Source organism: Myotis daubentonii, chromosome 1, assembly GCF_963259705.1.
Source record: "Myotis daubentonii chromosome 1, mMyoDau2.1, whole genome shotgun sequence".
NCBI lineage: Eukaryota > Metazoa > Chordata > Mammalia > Chiroptera > Vespertilionidae > Myotis > Myotis daubentonii.
In genome coordinates this window covers 79,928,813-79,948,709 of record NC_081840.1, presented here as the reverse complement: position 1 = coordinate 79,948,709, position 19,897 = coordinate 79,928,813, and the positions used below count along the sequence as shown (strand labels likewise).

Below are 19,897 nucleotides of genomic sequence, written 5' to 3'. Positions count from 1 at the left end.
CACACCTACCCCACTCCCTGATAATAGATTATCAACCACCTACGCATTCAACAGACACTTCAGATCAGGCTCAATGGAGCCTACTTCCACCTGGTTTCTGTTTTTCACACTGAGTCCTGTGTGGCCTTGGGGATACATTTGCTGTCTTTGAGCTTCGGTCTCCATCTAGCTGCCTTGTGCTGTGGGATTAAGAAGTAGTGTGTTTGGGGATGTGAAGTACAGCATAGGGAATATCAATGATATAACAACTATATATGGTGTCAGGTGGGTACTAGACTTATGGGGGATCACTTTATAAGTTATATAAATGTCTAATCACTATGTGTACATATATTGTATCTAATATAATATTCTATGTCAACTGTAATTTGATAATTAAAAAAAAGAAGCAGTGTTTTGGAAAGGGAGAAGGAGCTGGATAAATGCCAAGGGTGATTACTTAGTTCTGCCACAACTGCCTATCCTACCTGCCACTATATGTCTGACCCCACTCTACTGGACCATTTGTCTTTCAGGCAAGTAACCCCTACAATATGCTGCTCCTCTTAAAAGCTGCACAAATAAAACAACTGGTTATCTGGAATTGAGGAGGAGCAGGATGGCTATGACCCAACAAGGTGGAGGAAAGTCTCAGACTTGGTGGAGGGACAGGGAAAGAGGAGGTGGAGGGACAGGAAAAGAGGAGGTGTGCCCTGTGAGCTCAGGCACCCTCACCATTTTGCCCCTTCAAATACTTTCAGTGTAGAAGCTCAAGTGGCCTTAACATAGGCAAGGTATCCTCAGTTCCATTCTCATCTCATTTCATTCCTGTCTTCTGTCCTTCCCATTCCCCTCTCTATAAATTCAGAATAGAAACCTCCTCACCAGCCCAGCTCATGCACCCAGGGATCAGTGAGAAGCCAAGCTAAAGGCAAAGCTAAATAAAAATGAGGAAGTAATTTCCCTGAAGCGCCATCCTATTCTGCTTCCCTTCAGTGCTAAATGCACTCACATGTAACACAGAACAGGGCCTAGTATGTTGTCATGATGATAGAGTTTCCACATGGAGCATCCGCTATGTGCCAGGAACTCTACTGTAGCTTCCACATATATTATCTCACCTTCCCAACCCTGCCAGGTAGATATTATTCCCATAGAAAGTCCAGGGAAGCGCACTCCAAAGTTAAATAACTTGATCACCTAACTAACTAGGCTTCAAACCCATGTTTCTGTGATGCTAAGAAAACCTCAATATACAGATTCTCTCTTACCTTCCCTTCCTCATCTTTACCTTACCTGTTCCTCCTGTCTTATGTGTTAGGGTCTCAGGAGAAAGCAGAGAGCACATTGGATAATTGAGGCAAGTTTAATAAAGAGAGAGTGTAGAAGGTGTGGCCAGGATTAGGACAGAACAACAAGTGATGATAGACTACCATGGGGCTGAGTGATAGCAATGCTATTACCTTGGCTGAAAAGAAGGAGCAGTTAACAGAAACTCAAGAGCCATCCATTAAGAGCTGAGGCCTTTGATAGAGAAATACCACCAGCCTGCAGGTGCTCGGCAAGTAGTGCTCCAAAACTTATTATTTATCCCTCCTGCTACAGTTTCACTGTCTGTGTACTTCAGAGAATTACCCTTTAAAATCTCTTCATGAGTTCCACAGTTTTCAAGTGGACACTGCAATGCTCTCATCACTGTATTCCACAGTTTTATTCTCCTTTCCAATGAGCCATCTCTTAGCTATCTTGGGCTTTTGTACCTAGAGTCAGGGAAACACATTCCTTGAGATTGAAAGAAAAAGAGAAACAGGAGTCCTAAGGCTGAAGCAGAGATAAAAAGTAAGGAGTTGGTGGTTCAGCTTCCATGAAGTCACCGCCCCCCCCCCCCAACCCCCCCTTCCTGTGAGCCTCTGAGCTCTGATCTCGAGAATGGACAGGAGCCACCATGTGGTATCAGGCCTACACTATGTAACTACTGTGTAGATTCAGGAAAACCATGGGAGACTCAGGAAGGGAACCGGGAACAGGGGAAAGTTAGGAGGAACCATGACAACCACAGGGGGGCACTGTGTCCCCATGGGCTCGCCTGGAATGTGTAGGACCAACAAAGTAGAGAGGTCAGCCAAGGCCCCTCTCCCTTGCACCCAGCAGAGAGCCTCTCTCCCTCTACCTAACCTGGGCTTCTTATGCAGGGATGTCTGTAGGCAAGAGACACACATGATCATCACCCACTTCACATACCACCCCCATGGCAGGTACATACACACGCACTCACATTTTACACAGAAATGAGATTTTCTTCTTCCGAAGATAACTCTGCTAACATAACAGTGTTTGCTGTGCAGTTGAATGTGCTAAGACCCACCTTCCCTTCCATAAGGCACAGCAGCAGCTATTGGCAGTCAAGGCTGATGCTGGTTGGAACTCTTTGCCTTTTCCTCATGTTTTGTTTACCTAGGAGATAGTTATGCCAGTGATTCCAATTATGCAGTTTCTTTTCTTCAGTGTGACATTTAAGCACCTGCTGCCTGCCCTGTGCGTGGTCACCAAACACCCTCACCCGTCCTGATCCTGGCCTACTGCATTTAAAATAGTTCGATGCCATGAGAGTGATGAAATGCTCAAGCATCAAGAGCATGTTCCATGCCCCACTTCCACGTCAGTGTGTCAGCGCTAGACATCAAGCTGCATTAGTCATCAGGTCTGTTTCACTGAGGAAAGTGTATAATTGCCTATGGGGTTTCTATAATGTAATCTGGCAAATGACCTTGTACTATTCCATCCACAGTACTCTGGACAATAATATTATAAAGTGCGTCTCGTTTTTACTTCTTGTGCCCAAGGATCAGCCTGCAACAGCCACAAAATACATAAAGTTCTCTTGATGAGTATTGTTCATAATTGTTGAGAAGGTTTTCAAAGAACCACAGATATAGTCTAATTAACTGCCCAAACTTGGATTTATGTGGGAGGAGGAATTCCTGAGAGGAAATCCTGGTTGCTGTGACTCACCTGAAGGAATCTTCAGATTGGGATCAGCTGAGCAACCCAATAACCCCTCTAGAAGCTGCATGAGGTGTGGTATGCTGATCGTATTGAACCACCTAAAATGGATTCTAGGTGACCCCACAGAAGATCCTGCAGGAAGGTGATCACAAGATGTCTTTGGGCATGTCAGTCAGTTTTCTGTACCTCCTCCTTTAAGATTATAATGTTGGTTGCCCTGTTGGTGTGACTCCTAATTGAATGTCAACCTATGAACCAGGAGGTCATGGTTTGATTCCCAGTTAGGGCACATGCCTGAGTTGTGGGCTTGAATCCCCAATAGGGGGCATGCAGAAGGCAGCCAATCAATGATTCTTTCACATCATTGATGTTTTTCTCTCTCCCTCTCTGAAATCAATAGAAATATATATATATTTTAAACGATTATGATGTTGGTGACATCTCTGAAATCCCATGGCATTTCTCAATAACTGATAAGGAAGCCTTCTAAGATCTAAGTAGCCCCTCCCGAAATGTGAAGGTATTATCAATATCGAGGACAATACCATTGTCCATTCCATTGAATAAGGGCCAGTGACTGTGAAGTCACATTTTGTGAAGTGTCTATGCTATGCAAGCTCCCTCCCATGGTTTGTGTCACTTGGAGAAGAGAATGTGAGAGTTGGGCAGGGATGGGGTAGGAAAGGGGCGTGATGCAGGCATACCGAGACAGAATAATAATGGTGCTCAGATTCCTTTATAGTTTATTGTTACAGCAGAAGTTGTGGGAGACAGGAGAGCACCCTCCACACATAACACAGTGGTCAGAGCCCCAAGGTAGCCCTTCCCACCCCTATGCTAAACCCCAAGCAGCCCTGCCCCAGTTTGGCCCCCTCCCCCTCCCACTCTAGAAACACTATCTAGACAGCTACCAAAGTTAGTGGAGCCAATGGCCCCAGGCCCCTTCCTGTTGCCCAGCTCCAATCCTTCCCTCAAACTTGTTCATTGACTACCACCTCCCAGTCCAACTTCCATTCACACACCGGATATTTCCATCACATCTTGAGGACCACTAACCCACCAACAAGCCTCCCTGACACATTTATTTAGGCCCATAGCCTTCAGAGATCTAAAGGGTTAATGCGAAGCCATATCTGCTTTGGTGAATGGAGACCCAGCACCAAGTCCCTTACCCTTACAATGGGATGAGTAGGGAGACTCTGGGGCAGGCATCATGGACATCTACAATGACCACTTATCCTTCATCCATGAACACCTAGATTAAGGAAAGAGGACGCATGCCCTCTCCACCTTAACAACAGAATGAGGGAGAAGGATCATTTAGGGGTCTGGGTCTCTAACAGATATTGAGACAGCTCTCCCAGGAGTTGAGGGGTTTCACAGGTTAGAGGGCAGGGTTAGGGTAGTGATCAAAGATCAAGGTCATCTCCTCACATGATCTGCCCATCTTCCCTTGCTCACTCTGGCCCAGTGTTGTATGTACCTCCCAGGTTAGTGCTGGGGGAGGTGAGGGTTGGGTCCCACACCAGGGCAATAAGGACCATTCAACAGGAGACCTCCATGGTGTGCCCTGGGGGCTCTAAAGGTAGAGTCCCAGACTCGCTGCTCTGGGACAAGGTTCAAGCGGGACTGGCTGCCATCAATGGATGCTGCACTGGTCCGGGAAGCTGTGCGAGGTCGGGACAGGCAAGTCATGCAGGATGAGGCCACTGTGGAGACAGAAGGATAAGCAGGCAGTCAGAGAGGAGGAGGGGAAGAGGGGCTGGCAAATCAGAGCTGGGTGTGAGAGTTACAAATGGGGCCAGGGATCAATAAGCTTGATTTGGCAGATGGTGGTAAGTCCAGGAGTTAGCCTAAATGGTTCCTCCCCTCAGTGGCCATCCCTTATCCTTGCAGCAATCCCTTGTCCTCATGATAACCTCTGACCCCCATACTCACTGTAGCCCATGCCTTGCAGGAAGTACTTGAAGGCCTCAGTCAGCTTGCCTGGCTGAGGAAGTAAGATGAGGAGAGGGAGACAGTGATGAGAGGGAGACAGTGATGTGAGGTTATGAGCTGAGCGGGAGCCCAAGGCCATGGCAGGTTGGGTATGGAATGTGTGGCAACGGGTATATATTGTTCAGTGACACTAATATCTCCTCCCCTGATGGCTGGGGATACTCCCCTGAGTCAGCTAGGGCTGACCTCCGGAGTCGGCCATCTATTTGGGAGAGAACTCCCAGAAAAAGTGATACACACATGAATAAAGTGAGCTAGCCAGGAGGTAGAAAGGACCTCTCTTCCCTGCTTTCCCACTTTAGGCAGTTAATAATTTGGGGTTGGTTTTTTTTCTTCTTTTTTAAAAATATATTTCTTTATTGATTTCAGAGAGGAAGGGAGAAGGAGAGAGAGATAGAAACATCAATGATGAGAGGGAATCATTGATCGGCTGCCTTCTGCACACCCCCTACTGGGGATTGAGCCTGCAACCCAGGCATGTGCCCTTGGCCAGAATCGAACCTGGGACCCTTCATTCTGCAGGCTGATGTTCTATCCACTGAGCCAAGCTGGTCAGGGCATTTTTTTTTCTTTTTGTTTGTTTGTTTGTTTGGTTGGTTGGTTGGTTGTTTTACTTCATTCAACCCACTTGCTCCAGGAAGGACCCTGGAGACCTAAACACTGAATCTAGGATTCAGTATATACAGCTCTGGACAGGGGGGCCACGAGTCAGGTTGGACATGGAGTAGGGTTACTGACCTTGAGGAAAGAAGTCTGGGTGGGGTTCAGTTTTGAATTATATTCCACCTGGAGTAAGTAGGAAGCTGAATGAGTGAGGTCACACTCCCTGTGGTCCCTCCCATCCAAGGGACCCTAGGAACCAATCCCTTACCCATTTCCTTCCTCATCTTACTTCCTCAGCCAACTTCTTATGCACCAAAGTTGCTCTCCATGTCCCAAACAGAGTTTGCCTTCTGGCAAGATAACCCTTTAAGCACCACCCTAAGACTCCAACCCTCCCTCACCCAACCCCAAATTCCCTACTAACCACTGCTTCTTTATGGGATGCTTGGTCTCCGACCACCAGCATCAAAGGGTACTTAGAGGCACTGTGTTGGGGAGGAGGTGGTGAGCCCCTGCACTCCCTCACCCACCTCTTCCCAGAAGAACAGCCAGTAAGTGTTGGGCTCCAAAGAGGAAACAGCCTTCTGAACCCCACTGATCCCACTGAGAGAATTCAAAGGAGAAAGACCTACAGGGTGATGATTTGCTAAGTGGGATGATATGGGGCGCCTCACAAGAGAACAGGGACATAGGAAAAATGCCCAGAGCTTTGGTCACCATGTGAAGTTGTACTATTCTCTAGGCTCTTCCCAATTTGTTTATACGCTCCCCTCCCCACAAATTCTCCATTTCCCACAGATAGTTTTAGCCATCCAAGAAGCTGAATGTATTCAATACATTTTGTTTTGAGGCAGCAAAAGTTATTCTCAGAAACTGAGTTGTCTTTGCCAGCAATTTATTTAGCACAAGTTTAATGTGGGAATTATAATAAATTCAATAGCATACAGGATAATATCTCTTAATAAGCAAAAGGAAGAAATACATACTCCAAACAAATGACAGATTAATCACACTATTATTCCAGGCAAGGGAGGGTGAAGCAATAAAGTTTAAGTTTAATAAGAGGTATACGTTTTTATACGAGTAAGTACTTGGGAGAGTCGTTGTCCAACCTGCAGCTGGTTTTCACATTTTTAGGAAACAAAGACACCAAGTGTTGGAAAGCAGCTAATCTATTTTATGGGGCTCCTACATGGGTTTATCATCACTGTCTGCAAGGAGTGACTCTCCAAAATAGGAGCAATTCCCTGTGTCTTGCTCTTTGATTCCAGAAATGAAACTACAGTCCTATTTTTCAAAGACATTGATACTTATATCTGGAAGCCTACACATTTCAATTTATAAGACTAAGTTATCCTCAATTGTTTGTATAACTCTAGTATGTCATTTAGTATGACAACTTCCTTATCTTTGGCCAGGAGGAAAAGTTTTCCTTACCCTTCTAAGTAACTTCTAGCTAGTCTAATAAGCAAATTGATATGAGACAGGTTAACAAGAGAAAAACAAAATTTAATAATATGTATACCTCCTGTATAATTTGTCAATGTAAGAGTGTCCAAACCTGTAGAGAATTTTTATAAAAATTTGAGTTTATTTGAGCCAAATTGATGACAAGCTAGGAAGTTAAGATCTCAAATGCTCCAGAGAATAACAGTTTTGCAGTTTCTTTTATACAGGGTGGGGCAAAAGCAGGCTTACAATTGTAATTTTTTCTTCTATTATTATTTTTTAGTTAGTGTATTATTTTCCATGCAAACACGGACATCTACTTTTGCCCCATCCTGTGTATTTGGAATTCAGGGGGGAGGGGGTGGGGAAGAAGGGAAGATTACATAAAGTTGGGAGAAAAGAAGCCAGGGAAATCACTGTGATTGGATTATAGGATAGTTACCAAGGTTGTGGCTCTCCTGAAGTGGTGACACCTGAGAGGTCTAAAAAAGGCCTTCAAAGGTGTGTAGCCTAGATGTACAAAAACAATGGACAGGCCTTGCTTAAGGTGAAGATAAACCTGTTATAGGCCTGGGAATGGCTACCCACCATGACCTGCCCAGTTAGGAATTAATGATCAGATCACCCTGAGAGGTTATTTTCAGTTAGAATTATTACAGTGTCCCTTTTTCATCCACTCTTGGGAGAGACCAGTAACTACCAAAACTGAGTAATTTACCAATATGGAAGAAGTCATCACCTTAAAAGCCACCTCCAATTGAAGACAAAAGATGTTGGGAGTGGGAAGTCAGTTACAGGAGAGTACCAGAAACAGCACAGTGAACAAAGGAAAGGTTGTCAATGCAGATTTCAGTTCATGCCTTCTCAGGTGATAACAGTTTCTAGAGATTTAGATATTCTATTCTTCCTGGTACAGCCAGGGAGACCCCTTATAAACAGAGGTTTCCATTATGAGTGTAAATGCCCTTTACAGAGGGTAACTTCTATTTGGTTTCCAGAATTTTTCCTATGTCTGCTGTTTCTTAAAAATTAACCAGCTTAAAATAATACTTATGCCAAAGAGAGATATTTCGGGGTGGTAAATTCTGCTTCCCTACATCTTCATAAAGTGGGTCATTTTATTAATGCAAAATAGTTATTAAGAATTTTAGTTCAAAAACTTTATTTATATTACATCTTTACAGTACCATGGGTAGAAGACAGGCAGCAGTCTACATTTATGACTAAAAGATGGTACATTTACTAGTAACATCTTGAGTATAACCATGAGTTTGTTGAATTTATGTCCCTGGTGTCATGAAATGTGAGCTTAGACCTCATTATCTTAGCTTCTAGCTACACTCAAACACAATGCCTATACAAAAGCATGGCTCAATAATGATTTCTTGTTTGATAGATGCAACTTAAAATAATAATGAATTTGAATTAGCAATACCTAGCAATATTGTCTGTGCACACACTTAGCACACCTATTTGAAGGTCTTCTGCAGTTATTGATTCTGAAAACTTCCTGTAGGTATTGCTTATTCCTTTCTTTTCACTCATCTCTTGAAAGTTTCAACTTGGAATTTTGAACAACAACCTGGATAATCGACCTGCAGAATGGTTTTCTGATATGCATGACTTAGATGGAGGAAAAATATTTCAGAGAAAGAAAGCTGTCTTTAGTTGTGTAAGAATAATTTGGGTTAGGAATGATAGAGAATTTAGTTTTAGCACCATTAATATGTGGAACAAAATACTACAATCCTCCTTTCATACTTTGTAGTACATTGCTAATCACACCTAACAGCTGTGATTAATACATATTTTGGTTGCATCTTAAGAATTCTCATCCATGTGCCTGCATTAATCTTTAAATACAGATGATCCGTGAACAATAGTGGGGTTAGTTAAGGACATCAACCCCCTTTGAAGAATCTGCATATAACATTTGACTCCCTAAACTAGAACTACAGTCCATCGGTATCTGTGTTTTTACTCTAAATGTGGTATACAGAGAGATATTAGAATAAGTTTAATAAATTGATCAGTGTTTCATATCATGTTTTTGTTGTTGCTATATCTTGTTGTTTATTTATTAATCAATTTATCAATCATTGTTTTTATCAATGTTGTTTTTCTATCTTGTCTTTGTTATTTTTATATCATGTCTTCGTTGCTTATATATTATGTTGTTATTGTTGATTTATTAATTAATTTATATATTATCTTCATATACATTTTACTAATTTTCTTTCATCTCTGACACTTCTGTTATAGAGAAAGGATGAATAGCGATATTAAAATATTTTGTATCTCAATTTTATAATACTATATCATCTATACTATTTTGACATGTAATTTTTTGCAGTAATATAATTACCACACAAATCTTTCTTCTAATAAATTTCCTTTCAATGTGCATGAATCCATTCACCAGGCCACTAGTTCTTAATATTTCTATGAAATAGAAATGAAAAAAGTGTCCAATCTGAAACATAAGTGAAAGATTTGTTTAAGAGTGCTGAGTTAATTTCTTCCAGCCATTTCAATAGTATGGACAACTTGTATACATCTTCAACCAGTAAATCCGTTCAATGCCAGAAGTAGAGAAGAGTAAACCAATAAATTAATTTTAATGCTTCACGTTATCCTTGTGAAAATCTTTAGAAAGTTTTCTGTGACACATTTATGATAGAGCTCAAATTATATTGTTAACATAGTACTAACTCATCTATGCCAATAGATTTTAGCCTGACATGATTTCAATAAATAAAAATATGTATATCCACATGTCCAGAGGGAACACATCTTATACATTTATACATAGCAGAACTTCCAACTTGGGCAGTAGATACAAGCAAATATTTTTAGCTCCTCCTCCATATACATTCAGATTCTACAGCAGTAATTTCCAAAGAGAGGTGCACCTACCTCTGAGGACTATACAAGAATTTATATTGAAAATATAAAAGACATCTGTTTTTATGTATATGAAGGTTACTAATATCTTGCATATGTTAGATGCTCACATGAATATACAATGCAACAGATCTCCTGAAGGAAGTGGAGAGTTCCTGATACCAAAGGATTGGTATTGGCAACCTCACCCAATCTCCGCTTATAGCATACTTCAGTTAAATTGGAGTTTACATGTGTTAAGTGTAATTGAAGGTTATTTTATCTTCACTAGTAGAGTTGTAGACATCAGAGTCTAATTGTTAAAAGCAGAGCTTCTAAAGTCAAAATAGCTAGATTCAAATCCTACCTGACTTTGAACAAGTGTTTTATTAACTTGTCTCTGCCTTCTTTATCTCATCTGTAAAGGAGAATGAAACCTAATTTATAATGTTGTTATGAGATTAACTGAGTTAATATTTGTAAAGTGCTAAAAACGGTGCCTGGCAAATGGTAAGCACCACATAAATCTCTGCTAAATAAGTGTGTGCTCATGAGATGAGCAATGCCAGTGATAACAGTTTGCATTGCAGAGAGGTTTGCTGGTTATCTTGTGGCAAAATATTTCAAACTCTTGTCAAACTTAAAAATATATCATTTTACTAGTGGCCCAGTGCACAGATTCATGCACATTGAAAGGAAATTAATTAGAAGAAATATTTTAATATCGCTATTCGCCCTTTCTCTATAATGGAAGTGTCAGAGATGAAAGAAAATTAGTAAAATGTATATGAAAATAATTTATAAATTGATTAATAAATCAACAATAACAACATGATATATAAACAACAAAAACATGATATAAAAACAAAAAGATATAAAACAATGAAAACATGATATAAAAACAACAGTGATGCAAACAATGACTGATAAAGTGATTAAACTTATTCTACTATGTCCCTGTACACCATATTAAGAGTAAAAACACTTTCAGAGAGATTAACTAATTTTCCTTGTGATGAAGTATTTACAACTTTAACTTTAATGTCACACGTTCTTTGAACTCGAGAGAAAGCAACATATAACTGACCATGTTCAAAAACGGGTCCAGGTAGGAATATTACTACTCTGTCTAGAGTTTGTCCTTGTGATTTATTAATGGTCATCGCAAATGCTGGTATCACGGGAAACTGTCTTCGAATTAATTTAAATGGAAGGCCAGTGTCAGATGGGGGCAAATCAATTCTTGGAATCAGAACAACCTCTCCTTCCACAGATCCTGTTAATATTTCAACTTCAATTATATTAGGTCGAAATCTTTTGATAATAAATCTGGTACCATTACAAAGACCCCATTAACTATTAAGATTTCTCAGTAGCACAAGGATTGCACCTACTTTCAATTTTAATTTATGACACCCATTCCCAAAGGACTAATACTATTAAGAAATTGGATGGCCCTGACCGGTTTGGCTTAGTGGATGGAGTATCGGCCTGTGGACTGAAGGGTCCCAGGTTCGATTCCGGTCAAGGGCATATACCTTGGTTGCGGGCACATCCCCAGTCGGGGGTGTGCAGGAGGCAGCTGAATCCATGTTTCTCTCTCATCGATGTTTCTAGCTCTCTATCTCTCTCCCTTCCTCTCTGTAAAAAATCAATAAAATATATTTTTTAAAAAAGAAGAAATTGGATGGGAGCCCTTGCTGGTTTGGTTCAGTGGATAGAGCATCAGCCTGAGGAGTGAAGGGTTCCAGGCTCGATTCCTGTCAAGGGCACATTCCTGGGTGGCAGGCTTGATCCCTAGTAGGGGGCGTGCAGGAGGCAATCTATCAGTGATTCTCTCTCATCATTGATGTTTCTATCTCTCATTCCCTCATCTTTCCTCTTTAAAATCAATAAAAATATTTTTTTTTAAAAAGAAAAAAAATTCAGTGAGAAAATTTTCCTTTTCAGTATCATCCATTGAATCAATGGAATCATCACCCAAGTAGTTGTGAAAATCTCCATTGAGTATATCCAAAATTTTTTCATTTAATTATGAACGTTCTCATTTTTAGGACAAAGAATCACATGTTTAGATATATTTTTAATATTATCTATAGATACACTATTTCCAAAGGTAGCTTCAATAATAGATCCATTACAAATCATTTCATGGGGATTTCAATAATATCCATTCCTAAATGAAAACTTCTATCAAGTTTGCCATCTCCAAGTTTTACTAACCATTCGCTATAAGCAGAATCCTCTGATCTCATATTTGTTTTAAGAGACAACTGTCTGAAGCATCCCCAAACACTATATTACTTTAAACTTGTTTTTGCTATGGCCAATCGCATACAGTTGGTCTTCAGGCATATTCTGTTGACACTGCCACTTTCTTTCAGCTTCAGAATGTCAACAAAAACTACCAAATTCACGATTGACAATGACAGATCGAAACACACGCGTGCAATTGGCGCCAGCGTGAGCTTTATATGTATCCTGCATGCGTGAGTCAACATTTATTTTTAAATTCCCAGTGTGCATCATATGTAAGGCCCCTCAGTTGGTCACTTAGCTTTATATATACTAGTAGCCCACTGCACGAAATTCATGCACATTGAAAGGGAATTAATTAGAAGAACGTAATTTGGACTCACTATCTAATATCAATAATATGTGAGTGTGAGGCAGTCCATGTTTCTGAAATTCAATGACATGAATTTTAGCTATTACTTTGCCAAATAAATGGAATTTACAGATATCATTAAAAAGATCATTCAGCTTAATATTAAAAACTCTGGCTACCAAGTCAGGTCTGTTTTCAACTTTTTGCCAGTGTTGTAAACTGTTTGCAATATCTGCCCATTTAGGGTTGCATGTCATGGTTATGAATAAATAGGTCTTGCCATACTTCATTACAATTGCCATAGCATCCTGATATTTCTGCTGCATATTTCTGGGACTACCCTCAGAAAATGATGGAAGTATTATCATTTTACCAATCGGCACATTGTCATTTTCAGATCTAGATTTGAGATAATCCATCAAACCACTATATTTTTCAACTGTCAAGTTAGATTGGTTTGCTTTGATGAAATTTATCTGATTGGCCTCCATTTTTTAATACAAATCCACAATAAACTGTTGAGTTAATTTTCCTGCATTTAAAATAGGATTTAACGTGTCCAGCACAGAGAGATGAAATCCATAATACTGCATTTGTGTGACTGGTGTCCTTACATTTTGTCTAGTATAATTGTCGATTATCTTAACGCAATATCTGTTCCCCGGCCTTTTTCACCATGTGGAAAAAGAATAGGATATGTCATTGAATCTAATGTAAGAAACAGGATATTGATTTGTTTCATTTTAGTGGCATTTGGATTATTGGGATCTGGTTTACAATGAATGAGCAAGTCCCTTTCAAAAGGAAGTTCTCCATCTTCATTTCTGAATATGACAGCAACCTCGGTTACATGAAGAGAATTATATCTACCCGGGTCACTGTTACGATCGTATTTAATCGCCATTGTTATCTCTGTGGGATCAATACCTTTTGCTGATGCTTCAGATTGGGCTTCCTTTTCTACCTCATGTAGCATCTTGTATGATTTTGTTAATTCATTTATGTCATGCATGAGGTTGTTGATGTTGATCATAAGCCTTTCTGAGCAGCCCTGGTTTTCTGTCATTGCTAATCTTTTACTTGTATCTCTGGCTGTATCCAAAATATAGAGTTGAGCAAACTTCTGAGAAACACCATCTGAAGGATGTAAAGTTCCAGTATGGTGATAAACTTGTCCATGTATTCTAAAACAGTATGGCCCATATCCTGATGGTGATGCAATATTTGCACCCATGGAAGCAAAAACAAAAGAACTATTTATGGAAAGAATATTTTCCATGAAATTTTTACTGTCAGAATCTTTGTTTGTCATTAATCTTTTTAAATATGTTGGGTAATCTGGAAAATGTATATATTTGGACAGACTTTCCCTTTTCTACAACATCGAGTAAATTTCCCATCAGATGAGTTTTCATCAGAGAAATTAGTGATAGGCAAAATTCACATCGAACAGTCATTCCACCACAACTATGTTCGAAAATTGAATCCTCATGCACTCCATTTTCTCTGAGAAGGCAGTTCCTACCAGTATTGGTAGTATTTGTTGATGACTGTTCTCTAGACATGTTCTGTCGTTGCCACCGCCTTCTTTCAACTTTAAAGGCACGTTGGTCTTTAGACATTTTCTGTCGATAACACCGGTGTTTTTCAGCATCAGAGTGACGCTTTTCCAGTAGCTGGTGTTCAGATACATTCTGTCACAGGCGCCGCCTTCTTTCAAGATCAGACGCACGCTGCTCTGCAGACATCTTCTGTCGATAACACCGGCATCTTTCAGTTGCAGAGCTACGTTGTATCAACAGTTGTGCTTTAGACATAGTCCCACCTCTCTGCTGTCATGGTCTGAGATGCAGGTGAATGAGAGTTCTGGCTGTCAGGCCCCTGAGAGCTGCCTGACCAAAGGCTGATTCTGGCTGATTCTGTGGGGGTGGGACTTCCTCCTTCCTGCTGTCAGTTTCCACAGCTGTGATGAGGAAGCTGGGGTGACAGAGGGAGCCGCACCCTCCCAGCTGCCCTCTCGCTCTGCTCTATGCCCATCAGTCTCCTGTTCTGCCAAGTCCTCCAAACATCCAACTCTCCTCCCGCTACTCTCCCGCTCTGCTCTCCACTGGCAAGGTCCCAGGAGCCTGCGGCCACAGCTGACGTCACCTCCTGGGGTGCTTGACACCTGCGTATGCAAATTACCCGCCACATTTGTAGGGTTAATTTGCATAGTCACGCTGATTGGCTTGTGGGCGTGGCTTGTGGGCATGGTTGGAGTGTAGCAGAGGGATGGTTAATTTGCATATTTTTCTTTTATTATATAGGATAGATTTTATGAAAAAGTCTTCCAAATTTGTTGATCTTTCCTGTGATAAGTGTCTGTGAGTAATTAAGCTTCATACAGATATTAAAACAAAACAAAGAAATGAATATATCCCATAAGATAAAGGTGATGCTTTAGCAATAAGAAAGTGTGGGGTTTTTTGAGTGCTATAGAAACAGTCTTCTGGAAATGGTTGTTTAGAAATGTTTATATCACTGTGTAATTTTGTGTGAAAATGATGTGAGTCATCCATCAACAGTTTTATTTCTTCACACAAAAATACTTGGAAACAGAATTTTATAACTCATTTTTAAAAATTCTGAGTTGCATTGGAGTTTAGAATTGTTTGAAGAATTTAAAATGCAAAAAGCATCCCATTTATACTTCATATTTTTATTTATCTTTAAGTTCAGTTTAATATTTGTCACATTTTTATTTTTAATTTTATGTATGTTTTATGCTCATATTATTCTAGCCTAGAAGGAATGTGTATATAATTTATAAATAAATTAATGAAAGCTACATGATGAAAATATTTTAATGATGTGGATACATGATTTGAAAAAGAAAAAGACCACCATTCTACTGTCTAGAAATGATATTTATTGAGCACCTATGATGAGAAAGAAACATCATATATGATCATATTTAATCCTCACCATAACTCTAAGAGATATGCACTTACATTATTCCTATTTTTATGGAATGGATAATGAAGGTTACAAGAAATTAAATAATTTCCTTGGAGCCATACAGCATGCAAGTCATTGAACCATGATTGGAATGCAGTTCTATCAGGTTCTGAGCGCATCATTATGACCGTGCTGCGTTGCCACTTTCTTAGATACAGAATAAAGGGATTATGGTGCTATTATGGAACAAAAAAAATTGAAGAGGATACTAGCAGGAAATTCAGATTGGTTAACTTAATAAATGATAGTTAATCATATTTGGGTTACATATATACAAATAGTCTTCAATTTTCAAGTGGCTGGTGCTCTAAACTTGGAAATCAGTTATTAGGGATGTAGAATGCATTTTCTTCTAGAAACAGGACTAAAAAAAAAAGTGGCTGAATTTCTGGACTATACAGATTCCTATTTTTCTCATAACATATCTGAATTATTAGACACTAGAGGCCCAGTGCATGAAATTTGTGCATTGGGGGGGTCTTCCTCGGCCCAGCCTGCACCCTCTCCAATCTGGGACCCCTTGGGAGATGTCCTACTGCCAGTTTAAACCAGCAGTCAGACATCTCTTTCACATCTGGGACCGCTGGCTCCTAACTGCTCACCTGCCTGCCTGCCTGATTGCCCCTAAATGCCCCCTGACAGCCTGATCACCCCTAACCACCTCTGCCTGCTGGCCTGGTCCCCCCTAACTGCCCCCCCCACACACACACAGCCTGTTGTTTGGTTATTGCTGTTACTGGGACAGCATCTGGGACAATTTGCATATTCCTCTATTATTAGTATAGATTAGCAATGAAAAATAGCAGAAAATCAAACTTCTGCAATGTCAGCAATTAGGCACACACACACACACACACACACAATCAGAATATTCTGCTGAAGGAGGGGAACATGCTCGAAAGGACTGTGATAATGCATTTAAAAATTGTGTGCATGTTTTCAAAGGAATAGTTCTTAGTTTTCATGGACTTTAGAAGTTAATGGTATTAGTTCTTCAAAACACCTAATTTAACCTCAAAGTATATAAATTTTATTTTCTTAATTGAGGTGCTTAATTATTGTTCTCTTACTTTCATCAGAATTGATTTAGGCTGGTTTTTGAGCAAATTGACAAAAATAGAGAAATGGGGATATGGGCAAAGAGAAAGAAAAAGAAGTTGAGAGTTTTATTTTTCTTAGGTAATTAGAAAAGGTTAGCAGGAAAAGAGAAGAATGAGGTGCCCAGCTGCAGTGGCTCAGTGGTCGAGCTTCAACCTATGAACCAGGAGGTCACGGTTCAATTCCTAGTCAGGGCACATGCTTGGGTTGCGGGCTTGATCTCCAGTGGGGGATGTGCAGGAAGCAGCCAATCAGTGATTCTCTCTTATCTTTGATGTTTCAATCTCTCTCTTCCTCTCCCTTCCTCTCTGAAATCAAAAATATTTTTTTGAAAAAAGAATGAGGTTAGCAATGACATGTATGTTTATGAATAACCAAAAATAAAACACATTGCTTTCAGTTAAATTGGCCAATGCATGTAAAGAAAAAATAGACAGAAACATGGCAAGTGCTTATTTAAACCCATTCTTTATGGTTCTTCTAGGTGCCCACAATGTCTCAATACTCTAATTTTGTTTAAGGTTTTGGATGATGTTTCCCAAGGTTGCCAGGAGCTTTCTTGGTCCAGGGCAGTTTGGTTGATGGATGGTGGTGACTGGGATGAATGGGTGCCAGGTATCACAATGGATGGCTATCAGGTATCTCAGATGCAAGGACAGCTTCAAGATGGCTTGAATCTAAGTTTTTGTTTGTTTGTTTTTAATTCAGGAAGCACTTCAGATTCAGCCTTATTATTTTTGGTAATGAATTAACTGAGCAGCCTCCACTGAGAGAAATGTTTAACGAATCATTATTTGAAACCTCCCAGTGTTCTTTAGCTCCAAAGAGAAAGAATATTAGAATTGGAATAGTTTTTAGAGACCAGGTCATTCTCTTCACTTTTAAGAGAAACATATTTTATTTATATTATCAGCTTCCCTAGATTGCTGCACATTGGCTACCTCCTTTTCTTTCTTACAATACACTTTTAAAGGCATTGTAATTTAACTTCTTGGTCACCTTGCTCTCTAATCTTAAGAAAGTGCATAAAATGATATTATTTAGCTTCTTCCTTCTTGAAACTCTTGTCTCCCACTTAACTCTTCTCACTCTTCTACTTTGTAAAATGCTCCATATCTGCCTCTCTCTATATATAACTTTATATCTCCTACACTTATAAATTTAATTATCTCCTAATAATCTTTTAGTTCTTTTTTTTACATCCTCCCACAGGACGTCATCCTCACACAACTTGGGCAATTAAACCATTGAATAACTCCCCATTTAAAAACTTTCCAATGCCCAACAATAATTCAACCTGCCAAATCCAGTATTCTGTTTCCTCAGTGATTTTTTTTCCCGTCCAAACTCTCAATCTAATCCTACTGTTACCTCAGCAATTTCAGAGCCATCATTATTTCCATCCTGGGCTGTTGAATATCAACCCAAATACTCTCCCAGCTTTTATTTTTCTCTATAGATTCCTTTTACTCAAGTAAACATTTCTAAGCATATTCTTACATACGGTGTTCTTGCTCAAAAATACTTGATAACCCTGAGAAGAACCTAGCCATGCTGTTTTGGAATCCTGACTTAGAGAACAGTGAGTTAATAAGTGGATTCTGGGTTAAGCAGCTAAATTTGTAGCCATTTGTTACATAAAAAATGGAAAACTAACATAGTATTTTTTTCTTCTCCCCTCCTTCGCTTCCCCTCCCTCCCCCATTGGTTTCTAGAGAGAGTGGAAGGGAGGAAGGAAGAGGGGAGAGAGAGAGAGAAACATCCATATCAGACACATGGATTGGTTGCCTCCCACAAGAACCCCTACTGCAGTGGTTCTCAACCTTGTCTGCACATTAGAATCACCTGGGAATCTTTTAAAAATCCTGATTTCTGGGCCTTATCCTCCGGAAATTCTGTTTCTTTGTTACTAATGTTGTGGCCCCACCCCATAACAAAGAAACAGAATTTCCAGAGGATGAGGCCCAGAAATCAGGATTTTAAAAAGATTTCCAGGTGATTCTAATGTGCAGCCAAGGTTGAGAACCACTGCCCTACTGGGACTGGGGAAATTGCAACCCAGGTGCGTGCCCTTGACCGGCAATTGAACTGGAGACCCTTTGGTCTGCAAGCCAATGCTCTCCACTGAGCAAATCAGCCAGGGCTCATCTTCTTCTTCTTCTTCCCCTCCTCCTCCTCCTCCTCCTCCTCCTCCTCCTCCTCCTCCTCCTCCTCCTCCGTCTTCTTTTTTTATCTCCCTCTCCTCAGGCTTCCCTTTTCCCAGAGACTCACAATGTTGAAATTAGGTCAATAAATGACTCTACATGGCCTCCTATTTGAGAACAGAAGAGGAGGAAGTTATGTGACCACAGATACAAAGATTGGAGTGATATAACCACAAGCTAAGGAGCACGTATGTTCCTGGAAAAGGGACCTGACTCTTAATGAGTCTGCCTAGGGCAGCCAGTGTGTGTGGGTTCTTGTCTTCATGCACAAAAGGTTTCACACCAGTCCAAATGATTTTGAGGGTACATTTATTAAAGCTGGGGGCGCTGACACAGGAAGAGCTTAGGATAGAAGCAACAGGAGAGCCTAGGCTGGGGTGCTTTGGCTCTCTAGAAAGTCAGAGAAAAGGGAACTTTGGAGACAGGTTCAGGGTGTTAGCCCTGGATGAGCTGCCACTACTCATTGCTCCCCTGATTGCAATGGGGACCTATAGAGTTTAGGAGATGCAGGCCTGTAGGGGAAAGAGAGGGGAAAGGGAAAGGTATGGGTACACTCCAGTGCACACCTAACACAGTCTTTGTGACATGACAGCTAACATTCATTCCTCTCCCCCCAATTGAACAATCCAAGAGACCACAAGAAGGTGGCCACAATCCTTTTTTTAAAAAAAAAGAAGGAAAAATAATGTACATTCTATTTGTTAGAAGTCACTATTATGGCTGGATTCTTAATTAATTCGATGATCATTTCCAGAGATGACTAACAACTAATTCAAAGTGTACCTGGAAGGAAAATTATAGTGGCTTGTTTAAATTACATGATCTGCAATTTCTCAAACATTTTATTAATGCCCTGAATATCAACATCAAAGGGATGCTTACCAAATTAATGAATGGCAAGAAGATATTATGGTAGCCAATATACCAAATAACAGAATCAGATCCTAACAGTTCTCAAAGTATATAATTATAGGCAAAAACCAACACAATAAAAGTTTTAAATGATAAATTTAGAAGTACAACACTGAGTACTAAATTGGGAGAAGTGACTTAATATTTGCACTTATGAAAA

At 40.1% G+C, this 19,897-nt stretch overlaps 1 long non-coding RNA gene across 1 annotated transcript; it reads right to left on the bottom strand.

The window, feature by feature from the left end:
- Positions 1 to 3,425: 3,425 nt before the first annotated feature.
- LOC132225806 (uncharacterized) lies at positions 3,426 to 5,761 on the bottom strand. The gene is made up of 5 exons (XR_009450984.1): positions 5,722 to 5,761; positions 5,146 to 5,185; positions 4,924 to 4,971; positions 3,871 to 4,694; positions 3,426 to 3,817 (listed from the first exon to the last, which is right to left on the bottom strand). It is a non-coding gene; the product is annotated as an uncharacterized LOC132225806 (long non-coding RNA).
- Between the last annotated feature and the right edge of the window lie 14,136 nt (positions 5,762 to 19,897).